This window comes from Camelus dromedarius, chromosome 18, assembly GCF_036321535.1.
Source record: "Camelus dromedarius isolate mCamDro1 chromosome 18, mCamDro1.pat, whole genome shotgun sequence".
Classification (NCBI taxonomy): domain Eukaryota; kingdom Metazoa; phylum Chordata; class Mammalia; order Artiodactyla; family Camelidae; genus Camelus; species Camelus dromedarius.
The window spans coordinates 4,963,385-4,981,876 of NC_087453.1; the positions used below are offsets into that span (position 1 = coordinate 4,963,385).

General features: G+C 48.9%; 1 pseudogene; it reads right to left on the reverse strand.

Moving 5' to 3' along the window:
* Positions 1-6,778: 6,778 nt before the first annotated feature.
* On the reverse strand, positions 6,779-7,130 carry LOC105098867 (large ribosomal subunit protein eL39-like; annotated as a pseudogene).
* Between the last annotated feature and the right edge of the window lie 11,362 nt (positions 7,131-18,492).

Sequence of the window (18,492 nt, forward strand, 5' to 3'; positions counted from 1 at the left end):
ATATATATAGTGGATGGTGATAAATGCTAATGGGAAAATCAAGCAGAGGAAGTGGGCAAGGAGTGTCGGAGGGTGCAGATGGTGAGGAGGCCTCACTGAGATGGTGACACTGGGGGAATCCTGCGGAGGTGAGGGGTGAGCCGGGATCTCTGGGGGAAGAGAACGCCAGGTGGAGGGACCGGCAAGAGCAAAGCCCCGAGGCTAGCATGTGTTTAGGCTGCTGCCAGTAAATAGGAAAAGAGAGCATTTCTTACAGTCTTACATCTGTCAAAGTGAGAAGAGGGAGGAAGATTGCTGGAGCATAGGGTCCAGCATCTTGGGAGAAAAGAGAGAGCGTGTTTTTCTTACCTCACCATTTCCATGACCCATCTGGCCCCTAGGAACCTGTGTTTGTGACCCCTACGGGATGGTGGTCTCATTAAAATGGGGCATGAGCACCAAGAGGCTGGGAGGGCATAGGGGATAGAAAGGTCCTGCCCTTTCCCTGTGTCCTATCAGGAGAGCAGCATCCCAGTCTCATCAAACAGGAAGACTTCAATCACTGAGCCACGCCAGAGCCAGAGCCCCACCATCTCTTCCTTTGACCTCGGGGTCCCTCACTGAGGTTCCAGCTGCATCACTGCTCTGGTCCCTTCCTGTCCATACTTAGCAACCCCAGGCCTGAGATGAGCTTAAGGGAACAGGAGCTTTCTCCGTAAGAAGGAGGGTGAGGGTGTCAGGACCCAAAGAGTCTCCCACATCAGTGGGAGGGGTGAAAATGAGGACATCGTTTCTATTCGCCAATTAGGCAAGATGTTTTTTAAAACATGTGTGACTCAGCAAGTCCAAAGCAGGGACCCTGTCTTCAGAAATAAATCTTTATATAAGCAAATGCTCAGCTTCAAAGATATTTGCCACAGGATAACTCAAAATAACTTTTAAATGGAAATAAACTAAGTAGTAGGAGGGGGTTAGTTAAATACATGACGAGCTATCCACCTAATTGAATACAATCCTCACATTGTGGGATGTAAAATTAAATGGAAAACACTCAAGGGCATTCTGCTGATTTTAAAAAAGGCCTCAAAAGATTATTACTGTGTAATTTCATTTATGTAACATTCTTGAAATGACAAAATTATAGAAATGGAGAACAGATCAGCAGTTGCTAGAGGTGAGAGGTGGCTGTGGCTATAAAAGAGCAGCCGGAGGGGTCTTGAGAGGAACTTGTTTGGACTACATGTCTGTGTCCCACCCCCCACCCCAAATTCATGTTGAAATCCTAACCCCCAATGAGATACACCAGGAAGTGGGGCCTTTGAGAGGTGCTTTGGTCATGAGGGTGGAGCCATCACGAGTGAGATCAGTGCCCTTGTTAGAGGACAGAGAGCCCCTCGCTCCTTTCACAGGTCAGGACACAGTGCGAAGGCGTCGTGTGTGGGAAGCAGGAAACAGGGCGCCTGGCGTTGGAAGGGCTCCTGAGGGTGAGCACAGATGCTAATAAATCGACAACAGCGACGGCTTAGGTGGAGAGGTCTGCTCTCTGATTTTCCGTATTTTCCAAATTTTCTCCCAAAAAGCTATGTTATATTGATGTAAAGAAAATACATTTCTTAGAGGAAAAAGGAAGAAACTTACAGGTTGAAAGTTGAAAGGAGGAAGCACTGCTTTGCCCAGACTCAAAACCCTCGCCCCTCCCCAGGACAAACCATTCCCAATTCTCCAACACACCCTGGCTCCTGCTCCCCACGACCGGCCCCACTGTCTTTGTCTGTACACACCCCACCCTCTTTTCATAACTCAGTTCACATCTCACCTTCCCCAGGAAACCACCTCAGGGGCCGACCCCAAGGGGCCTCCCAATGCCAGTGTGCACCTCCCCGTGGGGAATTCCTCAAGGGAGGGGCTGGTCTTTTTTCTCTTGGTCTCTCTTACTGACCCAGGGCCAGTCCTCTATCAGGGCTTCATATACTCCCATGGAAGGACGCTGGGCCACCGCTTAGAGCACAGGACCAGGTGGACCCCTGATTCCACCCCCACCAGCTGTGAACCTGGGAGGTTCTGGGCCTCAGCTTCTTTACCTGTAACACTGGAGACCAACAGCTAGGACTGTCATAAGGATAACACCATCTCTTACATAATGATCATTTTACAAAATAATTGCTGTGAAGTCTGGAAACAAGGGATGTCAAGTGACCAGCTCAGTGGCTTGCTTATTCATGGCTTGTTTTTATTAAAAAATCAAGAATGACTGAAAAAGCAAGCTGTGAGTGTGGCATATATAGGTGCTCTATTCACAGATTCCCCAGTACATAGCTGGTCAGAGGGCTGAATGCCACGGCCAAGGTTGCCTGCACATTCAGGAGCCTCAGAACCAAAACAGCAGCAGTAATGAGGAGAAAGAAATATGTCAAGCCTGTTCTCAATGCTCCTCTTGTTCAATCCTCATTAGTACCTAGATTTGGCCACTATCCCCAAATCCACCTCCTGGTTCCAGATAGCTGCTCCAGTTCCAGCCATCACATCCAATTCCCAATCAGGAAGCATGAAGAAAGGGAAGGGGGAAGGATGCTACCCAGACATTACACACACCTACTTCCGATGGTATTGGCACTGGCTAGAGCCTAGGCACACAGTCTCGTCAAGTTGCAAGGAAACTTGGGAAATGTTGTCTTTATTCAAATGACTTTGTGGCCACCTTTAGGTGGCCTTTTGGTTAAAGTAGAATCTCTGCTATTGACACATGAGGAAACGGAGGCACAGAGAGAAAAGTAAGTTGTCCTGCAGACTGTATGTGAAGCAGCTTGTAGCAGGCAGTATAAAGCTACCCACCTCTCCCACCAAAGATATCAGGTCCTAATCCCTAGAACCTGTAAATGTGACCTCATGAGGGAAAAGATGTGATTAAATTAGGGATCTTGAGATGGGGAGATTATCCCGGATTATCCAATGGGCTCTAAATGCAGTCACATATATGTACACAGGGAAGCAGAGGGAAAGTTGAAGATTCTGTCCTTGAAGATGGGAGTGACGTGGCTGCAAGGATCCCACCAGAAGCTGGAAGAGGCAAGAAAGGATCCTCCCCTGGAGCCTCTAGATGGAGCACAGCCCTGCCCACACCATGATTTCAGCCCAGTGGCACTGAGTTCAGACTTCTGGCCTCCAGACTGTGAGAATATAAATTTCTGTGGTTTTTAAGCCACCAAGTTCACCTTAGTTTGTTACTAACACAGCCACAGGAACTAACCCAGACTCTAGGCAAATCCAGGCTGCCTGGCTCCAGTGATCACGTTCTTTAAGATACCAAGAGCCCCCAAAAGGAACTGCAGAGGAAAAATGATTGGGATCTTTCCCAGCATTTTGAGTCACAGATCCGGACTCTGAACACCTGCCCCTGTCCCGTGTCAGGCCGTGTGTCCCACACGTCGGGGGAAGAAGGTGAGCTTGTCACTTAGCACTGGGCAGTTCCAGCCTCGGGGCCACGGGATACTGCATTCCATCACGTTGCGAGCAGTTTCCCTGGTCCTGGGGCTGGCGTGAGCGAGGAGGAGGACCTAATTTAGAATGAGCTCACTGGGAGGGTTATTTGTTCTACCGCTGGGCCATCAGCACTTCCGCGTGGCGCCCGCGTGCTGAGCCAGGAGGGTCTGAGGTGTCCCCAGGGAACTCCTGCAGCTTGTGGGCAAATCTCATGGGGTGCAAACAAGCGCAAGTCATCTTCTCTTTCTTTCAATTTTTTTTCTTCTTCCTCTTCCGCTTGTCTATTTTGTTTCCTATCCTGAGCCTCACGAAATCGGATTCACTGATGATGGAACTGACCAGCCACCCAGAAATCTGAGGCATATTCTTAAAGTCTCCCCTTCACTCTGCCCCACATTCTACCCATCACCAAGGCCCATTGATTTTGCATCCCACGCATCTTTGGACTCCATCCACTTCCCCCCATCACCACCATCCCCATCCTAACCCAGGTTTCCTCCCCCTCTCGCCTCCTGCTTCCATACTGACCTCCTTCTACCCATTCCTCATGCTGCTGGGGTCTCTTGTGCCAAGTGAAAATCAGGGCAGGCCACCACTGTGAACTGAACAGTATCCCCCCCACACACCCCCAAATTCATGTCCACCTAAAACCTCATTGTAACCTCTTTTGGAAACAGGGTCTTTGTAGGTGTAATTAGTTAAGACAAGATCATCCTGGATTAGGGTGGACCCTAAAACTGGTGCTTAGGAGAGTGCACACTGAGACACACACAAAGGAGGGTGGTGTGAAGATGGAGGCAGAGACTGGAGTGATGCAGCTACACACCCAGGAACCCCAAGAATGGATGGGAGCCACCAGGAGCTGGAAGAGGCCAGAAAGGAGTCTTCCCTAGAGCCTTCAGAGGGAGCACGGCCCTGTGACTTTCTGATCTGTAAGAGTACATTTCTCTTGTTTTAAGACACAGTTTTGTTTTTGTTTTTTATAGCAGCCCCAGGAAACAGATATAGTCCCCCTCTCCCCCAGGCCACCCTTACTTCATTCCCATCAAGGGTTCTCAGGATAATGATGAAGCTCATCTCCTTGGCTTCCAAACTCCTTCAAGATTTGGCCAAGCCCACACCCCATTCTCATCTCCCACCCTGTCCCTCTCTCTCTGCTCCAGCCTCCTTCTTTCTGTCCCTTGGTTTTTCCCTATTCTTTTCCTCCACAGTCTTGCTGCTTGTCACTCCCCCTCCCTAGAATGCTCCACTGAAAGGGTTCTCGATGGCAGGGAGAGGGGTGGGGCCTGAGAACCAATTCCTGGTGCCTCAGCTCCCCTCGTTCCCAGACAAGTGCATCCAGCCAGAGTGAGGGATAAGCCTGAAAGAGAACTTGGCTCCCGTCGAGCACTGATTTTTGCAGAACCTTCCACGTTGTTTTCAGTTTCTGAATATCCAGCCCAGTGTCCTTCACTCCAAAAAGTGTACCTGCCATTGCAGGCCATATATGGATTTTTTTTCTTTAAGAGCTAGTCTGTCTTAGCTCCAAATTCTGAACATGACCTGTTGGGCATTTTCCATCTGGCACCTCAACAACCAAATTCTGTGACTTCCAGGTCGTCCTGCAGCTACTTGCTTCGGTTCTCCCTATGAAAGGCCCTTTGTTGCTCTCAGGAAGCGTCAGAACAACAATGGACAGTTAATTTCCCTCCTCTCTCTGGGCTGGACTCAGGCCAGAAGGGAGGGGAGTCAAGTGCCATCAGGATTAGGGTCAGTGCTCCTGCAAGTGTAAGCTCCCTGAGGGCCCAGGGCCCAGTCTGCCCTCCGCCGCACCCAGAGCCAGCCCCGAGGTGCTGAGTGAGCTGACTACAGAGGACACCTCTGGTTCCATGCCCAGTGTCTGCTCAACTCTACGTTCCTTGTGTCCTTTATTTACTTGGTTCCTTAGTTTCTCTGAGCAACGGGTAAGAGCACACGCCAATCTGACCTTCAGTTCCATGGGCTCAGGGAGAAGCATGTGACCCAATCAGAGCCAGTGACTCACAAAGACGCTGTCACTGGCGCTTCTGGAAAACTCCTTGTCTCCCTCATTCTGGAATCGGGAACCTCATGTTGCCCTGGGGCTGCTGGCAGCTGTCTTATTAGACTGAAAGAAAGGATCACTACAAGGGAGGGAGAACTTGGTCCCTTTTCTGCTCTGAGAGCCCTGGACTCAGCTTTCCCTAAAGCCAGATTTGACTGACCCCCTGGATCACCATTGGTACATAAGTTGTTCTATTTTTCCCCTTAAATCAGTTTGCATTGGGTTTTTGGATATATGCAACCAAAATAGGCCCACCCGATTACTCATACGAATGAATGAATACACGAATAAGTGAAGAACTAACCTCCAGTTCAAACCAATGGATACAGTCAGCACCCTGTTCACATATCCAGAACACAGGGCCTTGCACAAAGACAGGGGAGGCTCAGACGCTGCCCTCGGAGTTCAGAGTTTAGTGTGACCCAGATGTCCACCAAAGCCTCCAAGCCCTTGAGATGACCAGGGTTCTCCCACTCCCTGTCTCCTGAAAGTCTAAAGCCCTCCCAAGATTTCTGTGAATTCTGACTCATCTGGGCTTCTCATAGGCCCCTGGGATTCGGAGCCCTCTTGACGGAATTAACGTGGGGACGGATCCTCCCACCACCTCAAGTGCTTTCTCTCCTGCATCCTGAAGAGCAAGGTGGGTAAAGCATCTCCTTCCTCAGTTTCCACACACCACGCCCTGCTCCAGTCTCCTGAGTCATCCACAGGGAAGGGTGGTGGACGGGAGGAGGTGGGCTCAGGGCCTAGAGCTCAGCCTGCAGAGTTTCTAATTGATCTTTGGACATTCTTGTTCTACAGATATATTCAGCCACATCAGCCACTGAGGTTCCTCACCCACCAGCCCCATCACACGTCATTCCCGGCCTCGTGCAAATTCTCTGCCTCCTCCCTCCTCTTCTCACGCAGACTCCTGCTCCCTCTAATGCAGACTCAACCCACCTCTTGGGCCTTGCCTCATAGTAAGTTAGCACTTCTCACAAATGAAGACAGTTTCCTCCCTAATAGGGATTCTCAGGCCACCAGGAAGGTTTTTTTTTTTTTCACTCTACTACAAAAGTTAAAATCACTGCAGTTGCCATTTAGAGGGAGCACCAACAGTATGCCAAACACTGTTCTGGGTCTATTTTGCAGATGACAAAACTGAGGCTCAGAGAAGTCAAATAATTTGCCCAACATCACACAGCTTGTGAATGGAAGAGCCTGAATCCCCAAACCCAGATTCTTTTTTTTTTTTTTTCAGCAAAAGGTCTCGCATATTTATTACTGAGCAAAAGCAATAGAGCACAGACATGGCCACAAAGAGAAACTCCGTATTCCCAAACATATCCAGCTGTTCACGCAACAGCACTATCTTCAGAGTGATACGGCAAGACACAGAAGAACTTGACACAGCATAAATATGTGCGCCACCTCATGTGCGGCTCCTCCTCGACCCAGCTTGGTTCTTCTCCAATGTCTTCTCTTAGAGTTGTACCTGATTTTATTACCAGTTTTCATTCGAATCCACTGGGGAATGGGACGATTCTGCTTGTTTCTTGGCCAGGAATCACTTGATCCTGAAAGTCATGTGAGAAGACATGGCGAGGACCAAACTCAAGCGCACATAGGATGGTAGAGAAGAGAAGACAGCCCAGATTCTTTATTTTTCCAGGTGAACGACAAGTCATCTCTTGATGACTTCTTGATGGAGGACTGGGCCAGTCTTCACTTAGGCCGGTGTTGTCCAGGGGGACTTTCTTCATTGGTAGAAATGTTCTGTATCTGCACATGTAGCTATGAGGCACTTGCAATATGTCTTGTGTGCCTGAGGATCTGAACATTTCAAATTATATTTTGATTGATTTAAAATTTAGATTTACGTCGCCACACTTAACTAGTGACTACCATAACAGACACCATTTTAGAAGAAACTGTTTGTTAATCTGCATGTAGACTGAGCTTTGTACAAGGGAGAAGGGAAACTTCACGGTCTTAAAGAAAGAGGGACACTGTTCCAGTTTCCCACCAAAACAGTCATGGTGGACCAATGGCCCAGGAGCAGCTGTCCCATCCCAGGCTGCCTGTTCCTGTCTGTCCATCTCTCATGTCTCCTCCTAGGACCTCACTCCATTCCTGGATGGGGCTGTGCTCTGTCCTGCCTTGCCCAGGCTGGGAGAGACCAGGATGGATTCTCCATCCTCTCTCTCCCCTGAACTGTTGATCTGGCTAACTCCTACACATCCTTGATGTCTCAGCTGACACCTTACTCCCACCAGGGAGCCGTCCCTGACCCCTGAGTTGGATCCACATAGCACACCACCCATTCCTTTATAACACTCAGCACAGTGGTAACTTAGTTTGTGTGAACTGCTTGCATGGTAACCATCTCCTCTGCTTCCCTTGAGGGCAAGCAGCGTGTCTGCCTTATCCATCACTGTATCCTTAGCAACCCACTCAGAGCTTGGTGCAAAGAAGATGCTCAGGTGGTAGTTGTCATATGAATTAATCAATTGAGCTAGATACTGAAAATGCCAAACTGAAATTCTCTATAGCTCTCCTTGGACCTACATCATGAGTGGGTAAAATTCTTTAAAGGACCAGGTAGTAAAAACGTTAGGCTTTGTGGGCCATGCAATCTCTGTTGCCACTACTCAGCTCTGCCACTGTAGGGCAATAGCAGCCATAAATGCTGTGCAAATGAATAAGCATGGCTGTTCCAATAAAACCTTGTCTAGAAAAACAGGTGGTGGGCCAGATTTGACCCCCCGGTGGGTAGTTCACCGACCTCTGTCCTGGCCTTCAAAGGGGGACATCAAGTGAGAAGCAACGAGGGACGGACAAAGTGGACACCCAAAGTGCTGGGAGGGAGGATGCCCAAGCATGTCCTCCAGCTCTCTGCCCCTCCACTGATGGCAGCAAAAGGAAACTTCCTCCATGTGGCTCTGGGGCAAGACTTTGGGGATGCTTCCCAACCCCAGGGAAGGGAGTGGATGAGCCCAGGTCCCCTGGTTTGAGACTCTGGCCAGGGCACAGAACCAACTCCCAGAGCTGGGGAATTCATGCCTACAATGAAACCCATTGATGGAGAACAAGGCTGGTGTTGAAAGCTGGTGCGTTGCTTGTCACAGTTCGCCAAGGGGATGTGGTAAGCTGGGCTTTCTCCACATCCTGATGTTGCTGAAAATCTGGCACAGGGGGGCTTCCTGTCCTCAGGAGAGCCCCCCAGCCCTGCCCTGGGGTCGGGGAGCCCCATTCAGAAGGGCATTCAGCCCTTCGTTCTGGCTGATGGAACTGGGAGCTGGAGTGCTCCAACTCTAAGACATGCCAGCAATTCCTCTGGTCCCTGGGGGCCTTTCCTTCTGCCCTGGCCTCCCTCCTGGGGAAGGAGGGATGGGCTACCCAAGTGAGAGATGCAGGCTTTTTTCCTAACTGCTTCCTTGGATGGGTATGCTTTGCAGCTGTTTGTTTAACTGGCGAGTTGTGCTTGGTCCTGGGCAAAGGGACTTTCTCTTTCATGAAGGAAGTCCTTTGTTTCACAGGTATTCCTAAGAGGCGCTTCCATTGTGGCCCCAAAAGCATCTGCCCTGAAGGGGTGCAGGGGAGGGGAAGAAGGCAGGCAACCGAGGCCTTGGCACAGGGTCCTCTGCTCACCCCACACACGGCTAGGCGGGCTCCCATCCCGCCCACTGGGATAACAGGGGTGCCTGAAGGATGTCCTTGGTTCTCCTGAAGCAAGACCAGCTCCAAGACAGGGGACGCCCCAAAAGCAGGGGTTGGGGGCAGGCACACATCCCACGCATCATCTGTCTTTCTGACACATCCCACTGTGTCAGAACCTTGGTTCCACCTTGTTGAAATCTTAGGCAATGCCTGAGCCTCCAAGAGCCTCATCATGCTGTTTTACTTCTTCCATCATAATGCTGGTGATGTTTTAGGGAAAATGTGTGCAGGGTGCCTGGCACATGGGGGTGTCCAATTTATGGGGATCACTGCTACTCTCAGGGCCTTCTAGTCTATGGACTTTGCTTCTGTTGGTGAGGAAGCTTTATTCTCTCAGAATGGCTGTTCTCTGGGGCTCAAACTGTGGCCACACTGGGTCCAGCCTCATCTGACATCACAAGCAGAAATTAGAGAAATCCCAGGGAAGGACTCCAATTGGCTTAGCCTGTGTCACATGCCTGCACCAACCACTCTAGCCATGGCGACTGATGTGGCTCAGTCACCTGACTGCAATTAGACTCTGGAAGAGAACACTGTGACTGGCCACTCCTATCAGAATCACAGAGATCAGTTTCCCAAAAGGATGGCAGTGAGATTCAGGGAAGACATGGCAAAGAAAGTCCATTACACCTTCCTGTGTGGCATTTCCTTGGAAAGCACTGCCCAGCAGTCTGGGATTGAGACAGCCTTCCTTGGAGAATGTCAGGAAAGGCACAGAGATTTGCACAGGCCTCGTCGGCCAGGAAGCCGCCAGCGTGGTAACATCCAAGCTAAGCAGTGGCAAGCAGGGGGAGAGGGCATCTGGAGCTAGATGAGAGCTTCTCAGGCTGCTGACAACCAGGAATGTGGCCCAGCTCAGGGACTTGAAATAAATGCAGAAAAGGGAGAATGTGGAAAGCCACTGCAGTGTGCTCTACAACACTCCAGAATAAGATGGACTTGAGCCTTCTCTTTCAGATCTGAAGGCACTGAGATGCACAGTGCCTTTAGCAGTGTGAGCCCCTGGGTCAGGGGGGCCAGGGTTTGAATTCAAGTTCTAAACTCGTGCATTCATTCACCCATTCAAAAAAATATTCATTGATCGCCCCCTGTGTGTCCAGCACTGGGGAGATATGGTGGCAAGTGAGACAGACATGGCCCAGCTGTCAAGCCATGCCAGTTTATGCAGGGAGAAGGCTATTAAACAAATAAAGGCCCAGTTAACATATAATTACAAAGTGAAACTGACACTGTGAAACAAAACAGAAGGGCAGGGATTGAAGGGAGAACCTTAGAGAGTCAGAGAAGCCTTTCCTGAAGATGTGTCCTTTAAGATGAGAATCACAAATGTACTGGCTCTAACCAGGTGACAGGCAGTGAGGACATTCCAGCAGAGGGGACAGCAGGTGCTGCGGCTCTTCTCATCACTGTGACAGCAGAAACACCAGAGGACTGAAGGACCGCTGCTCTGAGAGGGGAGGCGAGAGCTAAGTCTACGCGGAGACACTCAGACATGTCACAGGCGCTGTAGACTCAGAGTCAAAATGAGAAGCTCAGAGACAACAAGGGTCTCCGCCTCCTCCACAGTGCTCTTTGCTTCGCTGAGGTCTCCCTGGAGCTGGGAATGCAGGACGAAGGACTGGATTGCCACAGAACTAGTTCATAATTGACGCAGTGGGCATCTACTTCTTTGGTCTGCCCCACACTCCTCTGAAGAGCTATCCTCCACCCCATCCAAAACAGAGATGCAGACATGACCCACATTAAGCTAGCTATGATGCCCTATCCCCTCCATTGTCTGAGACAAGAATGGGAAGGGAGCCAACACTCAAAAAAAAGCAGAGATGCTCAGAGCTGAGTGATGAGAGAGAAATAGAGACAGATAGACATCATCTGAGCCCCTGGATTCAGCTGCACCTGAAAACAGAAATATCCTTGGCATTTTGGGGCCCATGAGATAATACATACCTGTTACATTTTTTTTTCCAAGTAAATCTGAACTTAGTTTCCGACAATTGAAACCCAAATGTACATCAGAATTGAGGACATTCCCAATTGTAGAAAGAAAACACATTGCATATACTAAGGGGAAACACCTCAGTATCAGATATGATAATATTTCTAGAGCAAAATATATGAACATTCATGCCAACTGGGATCAAAAAAGACTGTAAATTAGCCTCATGTCAGGTTTTGCTGCCAAACGAGTTTGACCAAATGTAAGAAAAGCACTTTCTATTTTCACAGTGTTTCAAAGTTTTGCATTTATGGCTAAGGGATTGCAGATTGAAATACATCAGAAATATATTCAATTAACACTTACTGAACCCCTAGCGTGGTTTGGGCACTGTGCTAGGTGCTTTCCACAGACACCCTTCTAAGTCTTTACCCAGAAACTGGATTGCAGAAAGATGCGTGACTCTGCCAAGATCACACAGCCCTGAGCACCAGGTGTGGTTTCCAAACCAAAGATTAGCACCAAAGTCTGTGCTTTTCTATCACCCCAGTGGTTCACAAAATCCATTCCGTGGTGAATTTTCCCCTAGTCCACAGCACAATGAGAAAAATAAGGACAAGATATTGACTTTTCCAATAGATAAAATGTATTAAACCCCAAGGATTCACTTCCATTCTGATTGTCTACCTGCTCTCTGGTGTTCAAATGTTCTCTTGAAGAAGAGATAATGGTTGTGAACTCTTTTAAAAATGCCTTCACACAGCAAAAATAACCTTCACCTATAACCTTTACCAAAAACTGGTGAGAAAATGTTACTGGCCTATGAAATCCACAAATCCAGGAGGCCCAGAGTCCACGGGGCTGATGCAGTATCAATCCACCAGGACACAGGTCTTCATGGAAAACGCAGGCAGCTTCTGCTCCCCATACCTGCAACCTGTGGTCCTGATGCAGAGACTGATGGGAAGCACAACATGTGCACTCGAGACCCAGCTGATTCCTGCAGCGGCTCCCATCAAAAGCAGTTTTCTCTCTGCAGGAACATCTGTGACATTCACACCGTGCCTGTCACAAAAGCAATTGCTGAATCAGTTCCCCAGGGAGTGAGAACCTGACATCTCATTTGCATGCTCCCGTCTTTGGGGATGGGAGCATCGTCTGCCCCATTCTATCCCCAGGGTCATCTACATCTTGCAGGAGTTGTCTGCAGGATGACACAAGATGAAACTGTAAAAGCCCCCAGCACAGTGCCTGCCAGAGAGGTATAAGGCAAATGTTGGTTTCCTTCTCTCTGAAAATTGATACAAAAGATTGTCTTTATTTAAAAAAAATTTTCTCAAGTTGTGTGGGAGTCTGTTTTTGGTCTTATGCGACAAAGAATTTTTTTTAAAGGCTTAATTAAAACCACAATGAGATATTAATCCACACCTACCAGAATGGCTAAAATCAAAGACTGACAATATCCAGTGTACATGAGGATATGAAGAAATGAGAACACTCATACACTGCTAAATGGGAAAGTAAACAGATGTATCCACCATGGAAATCTGTCTGTCAGTATTCACTAAGTAAAACACAGGCATGCCCTGTAACCCAGTCACCCCACAATTCCAGAAATGAGAACTTATGTCCACCAAACAGTATATACAAAAATAGTCGTGGCAGTTTTATTCACAATAGCCCCAAACTGGAAACAACCCTGATGCCCATCAACAATAAAAGTAAATGGTAGTATACTAATGCAATGGAGCATTACACAGCAAAGAAGAATGAACTACTGCTCCTGAACCACAGATGAATCTTACAGACATATCGTTGGGCAAAAGAAGCCAGACACAAAAAAGGACATTTCTATGATGTCTGTGATGGTTAATTTTATATGTCAACTTGGGTGAGACAAGGTACCCAGATATGTGGCCAACCATTATTCTGGATGTTTTTGTGACAGTGTTTTGGATGATGTTAGCATTTAAATCAGTGAATTTTGAGTAAAGTAGATTGCCTTCTATAATGTGGTGGGCCTCATCTAATCAGTTGAAGCCCTGGAGACTTCCCAAAGTAGGAAAAAATTCTGCCAGCAGGTGACCCTCTTCCCTGGGCCTCCAGCCTGCCAGCCTACCCTGCATATTTTGGACCTGCTAGCCTCCATAATTGCACAAGCCAATTCCCTGAAATAAATCTTTCTATATACATATACGCATCTTATTGGTTCTGCTTCTCTGGAGAAGTTGGACTATTTGGGGTGTTGGCAATGTTCTATACCTTGATCTGGGTGTCAGTTTACACAAAGGATTATCTTTGTAAAAATTCATCAAGCTGTATACTTAAGATCAGTGCATCTTATTTCATGTGTGTTATACCCCCCAAAAAGTATAAAAACAGAACAAGATGAAAAGCATTGTCATTCCCCCAGTCTCCATCCAACCCAGGTACCTGATCTTTCTCTGCAACAAGACCCAGGACATTGGCTGGGAGGTGGTCAACCACTAGCCTGTGGGACGAAGCTGCATAGATCAGAATTCATTTGTTCATCCAACAAACATTCAGCAACACTCTACTGGGTGCTAACCACTGGGACACAGAAGACTCACTCCCCACTTGTAAGGAGTTTGCACCCCACTGTGGGGAGAGTTACATTTTAATTAAAGAATCATACACACACACAAAGAAGAATCACACACATAAACGTATGATTAAAACCATGACAAGTGCTACAAAAGATGTTGCAGTGAAAACTGAGATTAAGGGGGACTTGACCTATTTGGGCAAATCAGGAGGATTTCTTAAGAAAGTCACAATGGATCTGAGGTCTGAAGGATGAGTGGAGGTGAAGAGGAAAGGGAGGCTAGGATAGGTTCCTCCTAGAGGGACCAGCAGATGCAAAGTCCCTGTGGCAGAGAGACCAGAGAGATTGAAGCAAAAAGAAAAAGGGGAAGCCCAGTGCTGGGTGAAACCAGAGGCCACCAGATTACACTGGCCTGGGAGGCTGTGACAAGGCTCCGGTTTGGTTTAAGGCAGTGGTTCTCAACTAGGGAGGGAGTGATGTGGAGTAGTGACCCTTCCAGGACCATTTGACAGTGTCTGCAAACATTTTTGGTTGTCCCAACTTGGCGGGGGTGGACAGGGTGCCACTGGCATCTAGTGGATAGAGGCCAGCTTGGTAAACATTGCACAGTGCACAGGATGCCCTACAGTAGAGAATTATAGGGTCCAAAATGTCAATGGTGCCAAGGTTGGAAACCCAGCTCTAGGAGAAAAAGGCATTTGTGGGTTATAAGCAGAGTAAAGGGTGAAGTGATCAGAGGTGCATTTGGAGAATGTCCTCTGGCGGCAGTGTGGAGCACATAGCAACAGCAGCAGGAGCAGCTCCCTCTTCGTTGAGCACCTACTATCTGCTCGATATCATGCCAAGCAATTTATGAGCATCGTCTCACTTGATCCCACAAGAGCTCCATCTTACAGACGAATAAAGAGTGCCAGGGAGGGAAATTCATTCACCCAAGATCACCTAGCTGGAAAGTGGTGGACTTGGGCTCTGGAGCCCTATGCTGCTTCTTTATAGACAGGTAGCTGCTTCTGCCCAACATAAGCAGGGACAGGCTTCCACTGGTCCAGCCACAGCTCAGAGACACTTGCTCCAACCCTCCTGTGGAACTAAGGGGCTGGTTCCTGTTAAGCATCATGCCTCCCAGCCACAAGCTGTTTGGACATCATACTTCTCCCCCGCAGATGACATGAGAATGACATGACTAATCATGCCTGCCTCATGGAATTACTCTGGAGAGTAAACAGGTGGAAACCCACCCCTTGGTCAGTTAGGGCTGCCCTTTAATCCTGTCTGCATTGTCAAACATGCTGTATTAAGACCACATTTTTTGAAGGCGCAAGAGGGAAATCACATAGTGGCGCCCAGAAAGGGCTCCTGGTTTCTTATGGCAGGCCAGCTGCCCGCCCCGCCAAGGGACGTCCATTCCTGGAATTTTTTGTTTCATTTCTGCAGAAGGAATGATGGGCCAGCACCCACCAAATGCTGGGAGGCCCCTGGATGGCAGCCCTGAGGGAAGAGCTTCTCTGAGGAGAGGACCAGGTTGCCAGGATTTGGAGGCCTTCTCCGGGGTGTTGGTAACCCAGAATATAGGGGTGTATTGTTGGGGACACCTATTGGGCACCCATCCTCCCTTCTTCTGGTAACAGCACCCCAATTTTCCTTTGGGGAGCCACCTCTCCATCACTTTTAGTCCATGTCACCTTCCAGGGTTGATTCCCCACCCACTCCAGGTCACATGACCTCATGTGTCCAAATAGCACGTTCCAGTCCAGTTCAGGAAATCTCTAGGGCCTGGTTCCCCACAAGAACCTGCCCAGTCCCCTGCTGATGCTCAATCCTAGGCACTCAGAATTTTTTGGAGGAAGAAAATCTCTTTCCACTGAGATTGCTAACTTGGAAGGTCTTCATTTGACTAGGGGTCCCCTCACAGGACAGGCAGTCTGAGTGAAGCCAACAGAAAAGTAGCACCCAGAAACACTGAGACCACATCCTGAAAAGTCATGTAAGCCCCTAGATCCATCTGTGCCTGAAGCTTGTGTACTCTTGGACTTTTCACATACACAAGTCATAAAGTTTCACTCTTTGCTGAAGCTACTTTGAACTAAATTTTCTGATACTTGCAACCAAGGAGTTTCAACAGCAATCCCACCTCAGTTCCACAGGTATCTGCTGGGCGCTGCATCAGGCTCAGTCCATGCAGCCACTATGGGTCCGTAAGGCGAAGTCAACTACAGGTCCTTAGCCTTGAGGAGATGACAGGGAAGAAAAACCTTTCCTATTACCTGAATCTGGGCAATAAATGGGATCAGAAGCAGAAGAATCAGTCTAATCTCTTTCCATTGTAAATCACAGAAATCTGACTCATATGCATCTAAGAAGCAAGATGGATCTTCATTGGCCCATATAAAAATGTCAACTTCAGAAGTGGCTCTCAAAGGTGCTTTCAGGAATCCACCCCTCTCCCCATTACACACAGACACACACAGACACACACACACACACAGACACACACACACACACAGACACACACACACACACACACTCGCTCTCACATGGACTCTCTTACTCACACCCTCTTCTTGTATCTCTCTCTCTCTCTCTCTCTCTCTCTCTCTGCCCATCCATAACCACATTTCATGGATTCTCAGGTACACATTTTTTCACAAACTAGTATCTCTGAAGTCAGAATGTGACTTACATAGCCAGGGGTATGATATAGTTTAACTGGCAAGGCTTTTTTTTTCTTAGTTGTACATAAAACAGTAACTTGCACGTCTTACAATCAGAGAGATTCCCTTCCTGCGGCTAGCTTCTCTAGGTATGAGCCCCACCCACTGCAGAGGGCTTCTTCCACCTAGTTGGGGCAGAGGGAGCGTGGCCTGAAACAGCTCTAACATCCCAGAGGGAAGGGAGAGAGAATCTCCCCCATGTCTGTGTACAAAATGACAAGGAAGGTTTCTGACTGGCCCAGCATGAGTCATGTGGCAATCACTGTGGACTCGGAGATGGGGTGCTATTTCTCCAGGCCTGGCCCACATGCCCATCCCATAGCCCTGGGTCCAAGCTTCCAAGATCGTCAGCTCCACTAGAGTTACAAGGAACACAGGAAGGCAAGTGAGGGACTGGGGGCAGGGAAGGAATGCCAGACAAACATCATTAATAAGTCCTCAGCCAACTGCATTTACGATCCTGATTACTTTTCAAAGCTAATGCTTGCTGACCGTAGAGAAATGAAGAGAAACAAAGGATGATGATAGAAATCACCTCAATGCCACTGATCAGCACTGAACACCGTTAACTCGGGTGCATTTCAGAGTTTTCTGGGACAAATTACTAAAGGAAAAGCTGGGTTTCCTGGCTCAGTTGTTCTCTTTGCAGACCAGCCCTGGTCCCAGAGGAGCCCATGAACATTGGCTTGGATGCCTCAGCCCAACACATGGCCTTGCCCAGCCTGGCACCTGCGACAGAGCCAGGCAGACGGCCTTGCCCGCCTGACCTCACACACACGGCCCATCTGATTGCTGCTTCTTGGCAACTCTGTTCCTCAGCACTCACAATGGAGTCATCAGCTGGGAGCAGAGTGGGGCCCCCAGTGGACTCCACTCCTAATCTCTTCTTGCTCTGATGTGAGTATGTGAGTGGGAGCAAACACTTGGGGATGCATGATGGGGGGGTGTCATGTGCAAGCATGTGCATGTGTGTGTGCGCAAATGAGAAAGGAAGTGTGTACATGTACACATGTGTGTGTCCACGTGCGTGCATATGTGGGTTCAGGGCTGCCGAGGGCTCCAGCTCACTTGGGACCCTTCCCTCCCAGCCAGCTGGTACCACGCCCACCCCCACAGTGGAGACTGATGACATCGCTTCCCTTTCAGAGCTTTCACCTCCCATCCCCGGATCTCCACTCGCTCCCCAACACTTCAAGGAGAGCACATGCCAATTATTGACCGTACCTGCAAGATAAAATATTCAGGTCCAGAGAGTTTAACTGAGCAGCAGGCTGTGGTCCCACCAATGGTTAGTGGTGGGACAGACCACTATCTCCTAACTTTTGTCCCCAGAGTGTTTCCCCCAGAAAGGGGAGTTCTCAGGCTCATTCAGATAGCAAAGCAACACATTCACCCATCCTTACAACTATACAAACATTTTCCAGTGCTTCCCAGAGCCCAGGACTGCAGCCAGGTGCTTTGGATACAATATCTCCAATCCTCCCAACAGCCCATCAATTCCATTTTGCACAGTGGAAGCTCAGAGAGGTTAGGCAATGTGCTCGAGTCACACAGCAGCTGTAGTAGATGCTACGGTTTCAGATTCACCCTCCAGGACCAAGGCTGGGAGTGAGTGCTGGCAGCTCACAGACAGCTCCTCCCTGGTAACTGCCCATGGCCTCAGAGTGCGGCCTCATCCAAGCCTAAGGCCTCTTCCCTGGGGGGCAGCCTGCACCCAGGGACTGGTAGATACAGTCACAGCCTTCCCCTTGACTGGGGACATCTCTGAAGACCCATCCAGCCCAGAGCTCCCCCAGGGGATGGGCTGGGACCCCATCTGCCCAGCCTAGCTGCCTTCTCTCCTGTGGCTCCTGAAAACATATCCCACTAATTGTCCTGCACACAAATCTCTGGTTCAGAGTTTGTTTCCCAAGGACCCAGCTGAAGGCAAGTAGTAGGTACAGGGCTAGGAGCTGAACCTGAGGCTGAGGGGCTCCGAAGTCCAAGGCCTTCCTACCTGCCACTCTGTCATCTGACCCCGATGCCTACCTGGGCTTGACTTCTCACCTGCAACATC